Genomic DNA, 10618 nt, shown 5'->3' on the forward strand with positions numbered 1-10618 from the left:
GAGTTGATCTCAGGCATCGATTTTGTCATGCTAGTGCAGAATTGTGCTGGCCACCTACATCTGCAGCTGACGCAAACCAAAGTCTCCTGATTTCACACAGCCATATAAGTTCCCTCGGTTTCTGAATTTCTGGTTTTGTTCTTTCCTTTTCTTGCAATGTTTTTGCCCTTAAGTAAAATTTGTCACTATGTAAAAGAATATGTAGGTGTATTAATTAAACAATGCAGAAATTTTCTTTCTGGCTGTTACTTACTGAATACATGATATCTGTGCAGATGTTTTGAATTATTGGACATAAAACTTGAAATTAATTAGCGTTACTCAGTCCTCTCACCCTCATGAGGACATGTGTGCCTGTCTGCACTGGAATTCATGACTACATGCGAATCTCTAATCAGTGCAGGTCTGGCACTTCTTCAGCTTTTCTTCTTCTCAAATGCTTTGGTGTTTTCACCATAGAAATTTTCACAGAAAGTTTCATAGAAATATGAGGAGATTTGCACTGTGATGTATATAGCTTTACAGTGTTTTGTATCATTCTCAGGCATTTCTGATCATTCTCTGGCGCAAAAGACATTGTGTCCTGACTCCAAGACCTACCTTGGAGAACATTATAACACACACTCTCTCTTTGGCTGGTACTTTCCAGTAAGTTTTCTAAGTATTTCTAAGCAAATTTCAGATGATTGAAATACATTTTTAAAGCTGCTGATGTTACCTGGGAAATCTGTTAACAACATAATAAGAAACAGCCCCATGCTTCATTTTACTAGTTGTCATGTAGTAAGAAGTTTTGAGAAAAGAGAATCTTGGAAGACAAAATAGAAACTTTGCCAATTTTACTGGGTTTTAGCTAAAATCAGGAACTACTTGTAGGGCCTAACTCTTCCGCTGCTGCTTTTATATAACTAGAGCAAGATGTTCCAACCCTCCATTAGAGCTGCTCACGTGCAGCTGTTGCAGAAACAACCTTGGATGGCTTCAGGGGAATTTTTCCAGCCCTTCATTACTGTGGCACAAGCAGAGGAGTTTCTGTCACTGCCAGCAAAGGATCTGAACTGCCCAGCTCCCGTGGCTGCTTCTGGAACTGCCTCTGGTTCCTGGCAGGCAGTGTTTTCCGTTTTGACTTGGGGCTCAGTCGGTCCAGGAGGGCAGAGCTGCATTGCAGCACGGTTGCTGTTGGCTACTGTAAAACTCATTTTGCAGCTGAGAAGCACTCAGAACCAGTTTATGCAGGCAGACTGTGGCTGTGAAGCTGGAGTGACAGTGGAAAGCTAGCTGCTGGATTAAATTAAGTGGACAAATCATGCATTTTCCTGCAGAGATTGAGATAAACAGGGGTAAGTTTAATAAAGGCAACCTAAGTGCCAAAGCAAGGGTCCTTGTGCTGGCTTATTTCAGCATTTAGCACTCATTTTCAGCAGTTGCACTGTGGTAGGATCCAGAGGACATGGCTGAGTGAGCCTGCTTATGGTTGCTGATGCACCTGTATTTTATACACCAAGCCTGGGGGAAGGGGAGCACTGGGTAAAAGCCAGAAGCAGTTTGCCAGCTCTTGTGGGCCTGGCTGAAGGACACTCAAGCTCTTGAGAGAGAAGGAGCAGAAAGCTCTCAAACCCTGGGTCTCACTGGTCACTCATCCCAGCCCAGACACAGGGGACTTACCACAAGTTTTCAGCCTCAACGCCCCAATCTCAGCAAAGATCCTCCCATCACCAGTCTCTCCATTGGGATTTGTCCTCTTCACACTGGTGTCCTCATAACGTCACTCTGTCTTAGTAACACCCTTTGAATAGAGACATTGGATTTGCCTGTCTTCTTGAGGTGCTTTTTAAGTTTTATTCAGGGTTTGTGCCAGCAAAGCTTGAGTCAAACCTTGTGAATTTGGCAGGAAAAGCTCTGTGGGATGTCCTTGCCCCGTTAACCCAGAGCAACGCCGTTGGGGCAGCTACTGCTGCACGGCCCCTTGCAACCTCCTCCAAAGCTGTGAACCTTCCCCATTCCTGCAGAACTTCCTTCCAGGATTCCTTCAAAATGACACATATGTTTTGCTTGGCCAGACCGAGAGAGTCCTCCAAGGCTGAAGAACAGCACCAAAAGCATAAGCAGAGGCCAGATTCGCTGCAAAGTTGGGAAACTTTGGTGAAGAATTTTTCATATGTGTTCATTTGGGTTGCTCAAATGCTTTTCTTTTCAAGGCTGGTTGTATAACCTTTCTGTATTTGCTTTTCACAAATAATATGCCAAATTAAATTACTGACAGGAATATTTAGCAAACCAGCATCAATTGTAGGATATTGGCTGAAAATGAATGACAAGTTCATAATCCTATAAAAACAATCCTGAGAATTATTCTAAAGCAGCCAGAGAATAGGAAATATGTCATCTGACCCATGTCAAATGGCTTGAATTTGAATACATGAACTAGCAGCCATCAGCCTGTGCATAGCTTAACACTAAGAATTATTTGCACATAGTATTCTGTAAATAATTTTGGTCAACAAATACATTTGACAACATTAGGACTTGTTTAGCAATGGTTCACAATAGACCAAAATCTATTCAATAAATTACTTGTTGCAAATTGTTTATGCAGCTCTGGGGCACAGCAGAACCTGCATTTGCAAATGGAGACAAAGGCTGGTGCTGCACAGCCAGAGAAGAGGACTCATACTCAAGACATCCATGAAATCGTTCCAATATGCCATTTGTACAAAGTACACTGAGCCTTGTGCAGTTATTGGGCCCAGCAGTGCACCTACAACCCAGAAACAGCAACTCCCACATGGTTCAAGAATTGCATCTCTTGCTGGATATGGCCCATAAGGTTAATAAGTTTAAGCCTGCATAAAAGCTGTTGGGTTTTTAGCTTCAGAAACAAATGGTGAAGCATTTCAAAGGCCCTGTGCCATTACAGAATCAATACCGAATACTGGCCATCACGAATATGGATGAAAGAGCTCTTGAAAAAGTCTCGTTAAGGGAAGGGAGAAGGAGGTGGATGGTGAACAACATGATTAATATTTCACTCTAGGATTTCCAGAGAATCTAAGTTATGTTTCCCAAACTGCATTAAAACAGAGCTGAATCAGAGTTCCTGTAATGCAGAATATAGCAATACATAATTATGTACAGAGATTACCCTGTGTTGGGTGTTTTTGTAACAGATTTGTTAATAGGGCATATTACACTTGCTTGATTTTCCAGTGATGCAGCAAAATTATTTCCAAAAGATGAGGAAAAATTAATTACACCACTAATTCTGTAATGAAGCCTCATATATCAAACGATGACAGGAAATCAGCGGAAATACTACAAGGATGAGGTGACACCTTGAACAATCACATTTTTGCTTTCAATGTTGATTATTTGTTTTTTAAAGATGTTTAGATATGTTTTATGGGATTTTGTGTTATTAACTCCTAATTCCAGGATATTTGAGCTTTATTCACCAACACAAATCTCTAAATAAATCTTATATTGAAATGAATACATATTACATTGGTTTTTTTAGGAACTTATAGGCCACTAAACAAAAGATACTAATACCGAAAAGAAATTGTATTTCAACTTTTCACTTTGAGACTCTGTTGAGAATAAATTAAGCACAAATTATTTTTAGGAAGACCAGAAATACCTGAAACAAATTGTTTTGTGGATCAGATAGGTTTTAGCTTTTTATTTTAACCACTGAGTAAAACTTCCCATTACTTGCAGCTTTGCAGCCACATTTTCCTCTGACTTGGGACTACAATAATTATCACTTCACAAGTAACAACCCTTCAGATAAAATTGTGCCTGAAATCTCAGGTTGATCATATGACTCTTTTTTGTAATGATCTTGTTGCATTTCTCCACAGCATCATCCAGCAGGCAACTGGAAATTGAGCATTTGTCTTGAGTTGGTCTACATTTGTTGGCAGCGGGAAGCAACGGGGCCACTGGCTGGGTGACAGCTTCTCCCAGTGGAAGGACATGCACTAAATCATTGGAATCCTGGAATTCGACCTCTCTGGCATCCCCTACATAAGTCCGGTGTCCTTCAGGCAGTTGCTGGCTCATGAACAATATCACTTTAACTCAAATGTTTTCTGAAACAAGCTGCTTGAGATGGCCAGCAGTAACGGCCTCCACAGAGTAAGGAACTGCAGATTAAAAAAAGCTAAATGTCATCAATCTTGGCTGGCTGAAGAGAAACAAAAATAGCACTGCTAGCTTCAGATAAAATCACCGCATGCCATCCAAAACCGACTGTTTATATTATGTATTCTGTCATTGAGGTCCCCCCATATATTTCTGGTTTTGCAAGCTGGGCTGAAGGATTTGTAGAATTACTGAAATACTTCTACAGTGATGTTTATGCTCTAGGAGCCAGTGCAATCTCAGTTTCAGAAAAATTTGTATTATTTTGGAGCATTCTTTTAAAGACATCAGAAATAGATATTTCTTTCCAAAACTTATTTTTATTAACAAGCTTTGGTAGTTTCTCATTTCTGGGCCTCACTCAAAATCACAATCCAGCGATTTTATTTCTCTTTAGATTGGTGCTGATATCTGTGGGTTTAACTATAACACCACCTACGAACTCTGCTTGTTCTGGATGCAGCTTGGCTCTTTCTACCCATTTTCCATAAACCATAATGCAAGGGGAAATAGTGTAAGTAAATGAAGTTACACAAAGCTGTAGCCTATGATTACAGTAATGACAATGGTGATTTGCATTACTTTCTCAGAAATTAACCCGCCATTTCAGGGTAAGCTGGAGTGGTGGCTGAAAAGAAGTGCTTCACTGAGAGCGGGAATTACATGGTGAAGTGTAAATTTTTCCCATCCATAATGTAAAGATGACATAGAAAGGCTGAAAAATCTGTAATATCTAACACCAGAAAGCCATGCAGAAATATGTAGTGTGTACATGACAGAAAATGGTCTTCCCGTGCTGTTGGTAAGATTCATCCCCTCCATCTCTAACCTGCTGAAACTCAGAGTCACAGAATCACAGAATGTTAAGGGTTGGAAGGGACCTCAAAAGATCAGGTTTTGTTTCAGAGCCAGTGAATGTTCCTATCCACTTGCTTACTTCAATTTTTCTTTCAGGACATCTATAAATATAATAGATATTGCAGAAAGGGGGGAGAGGGCATTATAGAGTATCCTTGCAGCTTAAAAGCAAGTTTCAGACAAAAGCCACAGCCAGAAATTCCAGACAAATATGTAAAAACCCCAAGGTGAGCCAGTGATAGTAACAGCATTATCAGCCAGGAAGCAACAGACTAAACCAGGCCAATGAGCCCATCAGGAGGATGAAAAAGTAGAGCCTGGCTTCAACTTATCTTCTCCTCAACACTTGTCACAGATAGAAAGCAGTATCAGGTTGTTGCTAACTATAAACATTTGGAAGGTCTTGCAGCCTTTGTAAGTACACTGTGTTTATCTGCAACTGTGACAAAATGGTTCTGCTAGTTTAATAAAAGTCTTTTTTATTCTTTCTTCTGTAAGCTCATCCATGCAATGCCGGAGCTCAAGTTATTATCTAACCTTCGATTTTCTTTGAAGTTGTATCATCAATGTGTTTCAACGCTTACACCCCCAGAAAGACCTCTGTCTCTCCATGCAAGTATGATGGACATTCGGCAACTGGGCAAATGAAGGAAAATTCAGCTATAGTGCTGTCAATAAAAGGGTCAGGAATTATTCTGTAGAGTTCTGAGATATACTGAGATATTTCTCTCTAGGAGAACAAATGTCTGTAAGGTGTTAGCTGTACTGCTGGTGAGTGTTTTCTGCTTACCTCTCCACTAAGATTAGAGGCACCTTATCTACATGTTTGCTTGGCCCTTTGAGCATGCGAAAGGAATCTTACCTGGGTCAGTGGGTATTAATCAAATATGCACAATTTAGTAAGCAGGAAATTAACAATGGATCTGCATGATGGTAGCTGCAACTCAGTGCTGAGTGAACGCTAGAAGTAGCAGAAGATACATTTGGCTTCACTGGATTACTTAAATCCATTAAAAACATTGTATTCACTGACAGATATTAGCAGGGCATTTTGAGTGACTCAGCATCACTAAGAAGTCTGGTTTTTTTGTGGGCCTAGGCAATATTTGTAGAGTGTCACAATACTGGTGAAAACATAGTGCAGTTTTTGAAGTAATAGATGGTTACTCTGAAGCTCAGAGTCAGCAGGGAATATTGTCAGTGTCTAATTCTGATGTAAACATAATAATGGAGAAATTTAACTTAAATATTGAGTTTAATTAATATTATGTTGGTGTTAAAATAAAATATTAAATGTCCACTTTGCCTAATCCATTGGGGATTTCGAATGGTTTAATTAATACTTTCCTTGCCTGAAAAGCACTGGATAATATAAAAAGCTTTGTTACTTCTGTTCCTTTTATGTTTCATTATCCTTGGAAATCATCATACATTCTTCAATTTTAATGAGAAAACTGAGTATTATGGGAAAATTTTGTGAAGGAGGAAAGGAGCCGTGCCACTCGTTAGCTGGTGCAGTGTAGCTCTGGAGAAGGTCAGGCAGGAGGAATTAAAGAAGATGTAATGCTTTGCCGTAACAGCACTGCCCTGGGCTGCATGCTCTGCATCCTGTCGCAGGGGAGAGTCAAGGCTGCCTTGGAGTAGATCAAAAGCAGCCAACAAGCGAAGACAGATGGCTTAAACCTGCCCTGGCAGGACCCAGTGCGTGTTCCTGCTCACCCAGGAGAGAGCATCTCCGGCAGCAAGGATGCACCTGCTGGTGTGTGGTCGTCCCCTTGGTCGGGGTGTCTGAAAATGGTGGGCAGAGGAGGAGAAATAAAGTTTCTTTGTATGAACAGAATGTTTTCCACACCACATGCAGTGACTTTGATCACTCCTGTTGGCTTCAGCAGGGCCATGAATTTACTCTTACTTTTAAATAGATTTGCTTTATGCTCTTGTCCAACATGGTTACATTTTGCCTTTGTTTTGCTGATTATCAGTCTTCCCTTTTTCCTGTGCTTCACCTTCTCTGTCCCAGAGGGCTTGCATCTCCATGATAAATTAATTTCTAGAGACAATGTCTGCTCCCAAGCTCAGACATGAAACCCCAGCTCCCCTCCCATCACTGGGCTAAGGGCAGTTGCAGGCATCTCACGTACACCACATTGGGGACTGCTCTCTCTGAACTCAAGAGGATTTTTCAGATCAAAAAACTTTGTACAAATACTAGTTTGCTTGTAACGGATGTTGTTCTTCATACATCTTCCAGTTTGCAAATGGGTGCTTCTTCTTACTTTTGAAGCATTATGTCAGTCACAGTTCTCCTTAGGTTGCTCACAGGTTCTCTGTTGGATTTGCAGTCCCTAGTTACAAAGCCTGGTACTGATCAAAGCTTTTCCTTAACAGGAACAAGACCCAGCGGTGTTTGGAGAAGAGTTTGCCAAGATATCTCATGCTATGCTTCAGATCAGATACTCACTGCTGCCGTACTTGTACACCTTGTTCATGTTCACAGAAACACGGCGGTGCGATCACTGATCCATGAGTGAGAGTCTCTCTTTGTTATCACAGTTTACTCGCAAAAGTAGCTGAACTTCTATGTACAAACTAGTTGGTGTCTGTCTGAGTACAGTCACAGTAATATTGGCGCATGCCCTCTCTTACCAAGAAAAGTTTTGTGATGAGATCTAGTGAAGTTATATGCACAAAAATAACTCAATATATGCACTCAGTATTCATCATGATATATTTGTTTCTAATGGGGAAAAAACCAACACTAAGTAAGGGATATTCTGAAAATTTATTTTATTAGGCAAATATGCAGTTCTTTCTTTATGGGAATCACATACCTGTATCTTCTGTGTTTTAACAAAATCTATGTAACCTATATGCTGGTCCAGAATGCCAAGAAGGGCTCTTACAGAGAAGCCTCCATTTTTCAATCATCCACAGCATTTGCACTTTCCAATTTAGCTTGTGCATCTGCATGCTATGTATGAAACCTACATCTGTGTCCACAAATTGCACAGAGAAAACAGAGATAGAAATGTTTGAGTGTAGAAGCAGGTGCAAAACTGAGATTAATAAACCTAGACTGAAAAAACCCTTGGCAAATGTGACCTTAGGTTTTTGGAACAGCTCATTTTTCTGTTTGGAAGAAGCAGGAACCAAAATGAGGTTTAGTTTTCCTCTCAGCATCTTTTAATTAGTTTTTTACCTGCTTTTCATATTTTTTTTTACTTCAGAATGCTTTATACAAAGACTTGAGCAAAGGAGTGCTTCCATACATATGGAAGACGACTGCCTGAAGGTCTGACGCCTTTTAGTCTCATGGGTCGAGGCTTTGTCCTGGACTATTTAATGTTCTTCTTCTCTTTAGGCTGAAAACATTTCGGTTAGAGGGCAAGATATTTTTTGCAAATTAAACTGACATTACACCAAAGTGCAAATCATTTGACTATGGAAAGGATATGCACGAAACTTGTTTTACCTACTCAGCATAATGTCTAGCTGATAAATTTTAAAAGCAATATCCTTCCCCTTCCTACTCTGCTGCCTTATTTAACTGGGTTACATCAAGAAGAAGTTTTATAGGTATTCATGTCTTACAATGGGCTATATGCTATTTAACATATTTATTTTAGCTCTGTTTTTGCTTAATCAGATTTGTGTTAATATTGGAAATGACTGAGTTCATTTTGGTATTAATAACAGGTAATCTCTGCTAATGTAGAATTACTTTAGTGATGTTAAAGCTGCCTTTCTAACCATTCCCGTCATACTTATACTCTATTTGGCCCACATCTACATTAGCAAATTTCCAAATTCGCTTCGATTTGAATTGCAGAGCAGTCTCAGACGTGCCGGTGGAAACTTCCATTGGCATGCACCTTTCAGCTCAGCTTCACTCAATGGAATTGGGTTTTAGCCAGTGGGAACAGACTGGGATGACTTGGAAATAAAAGTTCTAAAATGCATGTAGGGAGTGCAGGCACCAGGAGATCAGCACAAACTGTTCCACTACACAGGTCCCATCCTAGCAGGCACATCACTTGCTAATGTTGTCGTAGCTAGATCCTGAAATGGCTTTAAAAGTATTTCTTAACATTATTAGTTAATTCTGATTACTATTGTTACATGATGGCATTTCTTACTATTTCTAATTAACATTAATTGGTTTAGTAGGCCTACTCAAGTAGAGAAAGTGACCCAGATGTTAGAAGGGGGAGAAATGTGGGGTTTAGAGAAAGAGAGAACTGAAATCAAATTTTCAATGTAAGGACAATGGAATTTTACATCAAACCTTTCCCTTACTTGTAGCACATACAAAGGAGACCTAAAAAGACTGCACTAGTGTTTCAGGTGAAGCTGTTAAGAGTTCACTATGAAAAAAACCTCTTCCTGGGTAGTGAGCCCTCAAGCAATAGCTATTTCATGTGGTCATTTCAGATTTTTCATTTCATTTCAAATACATAGGTGCTCATGTCAAATAACAAACAAAACCATCATCCCAGTAGATTCCTATATGTATTTTAGGTGCCACTGAGGTGCCGTTTCACTTGGTGAAACAGAGGCGCCAGCAGCTCAGCTGGCCAAAAAGACCAGGGGATAGTAATCCATTACTGGAAGGGAAAGCTCTGTTTAAGGGCTAAATGGTGGAAAAATACGAGAGAAGAGAGGCCAGCATCTAACCACAGGAAATATACAGATAGAATTAAGCACCTTTCATGGATCACAGATATGACTTAATAGCTTATATTTTCAAAATGGGAAAGTTCATTTGTTTGCTGAATTTGTGGTCATGGTTGACTATAAATGCAAGAGAAAATAGTGCTGATTTAGGTGGTGAGAGGCTTGCTTCCATGTAGAAATATGATTAAATTCTCATCTGTCATAATATCTTGATCAGCTTTTTCTCCTGAAATCTCCCACAAAAAAGTGTGTTGAATCAGTATTATAATTTTATTGCAACAAAATTAAAAATACAGAGAAGCCATTGATTAAAAATGATGATAAAAATATGATGGTTTGCATTTAAAAAACTTCAAGACAAGGCAGTTAATCAAAAAACACACCCCACTTTAAATATTTGCTAAGCATTATGTCAAAATGCAATCATAACCAAGATTAAGGTGTCCAAAAAAGCTACTGATTTTTGACAGAATAAGAAGAACTGAATAAATTGAGGTTTCCTTCACATAGAGCCTGAGGCATGCCTTCAAGAACATGTTGCCTTGAGTTCCATGTACTCCCCTAAATTTGCAATATTTTAGAAATCTAAATACTGAATAGATGTCTTTTTATTGCCAAGGGGATAGAGTGCACCCTCAGCAAGTTTGCAGATGACACCAAGCTGGGTGGAAGCATTGACCTGCTGGAGGGCAGAGAGGCTCTCCAGAGGGATCTGGACAGGCTGGATCACTGGGCCAAGGCCAACTCAATGAAATTCAATGAGGCCAAATGCTGGGTCCTGCACTTCGGCCACAGCAACCCCCAGCAGCGCTACAGGCTTGGGGAGGAGTGGCTGGAGAGCTGCCAGGCAGAGAGGGACCTGGGGGTATTGGTGGACAGCCGGCTGAACAGGAGCCAGCAGTGTGCCCAGGTGGCAAAGAAGGCCAACGGCATCCTGGCCTGG

The 10618-nt window shown here is 40.2% G+C and overlaps 1 pseudogene; it reads left to right on the forward strand.

Annotated features, from left to right (window-relative positions):
• The window catches only part of LOC104270569, an 8364-nt pseudogene extending 3707 nt beyond the window's left edge, over positions 1-4657 (forward strand).
• Positions 4658-10618: the final 5961 nt, after the last annotated feature.

The sequence above is a fragment of the Apaloderma vittatum genome, unplaced genomic scaffold (assembly GCF_000703405.1).
Source record: "Apaloderma vittatum isolate BGI_N311 unplaced genomic scaffold, ASM70340v1 scaffold13462, whole genome shotgun sequence".
Lineage (NCBI taxonomy): Eukaryota > Metazoa > Chordata > Aves > Trogoniformes > Trogonidae > Apaloderma > Apaloderma vittatum.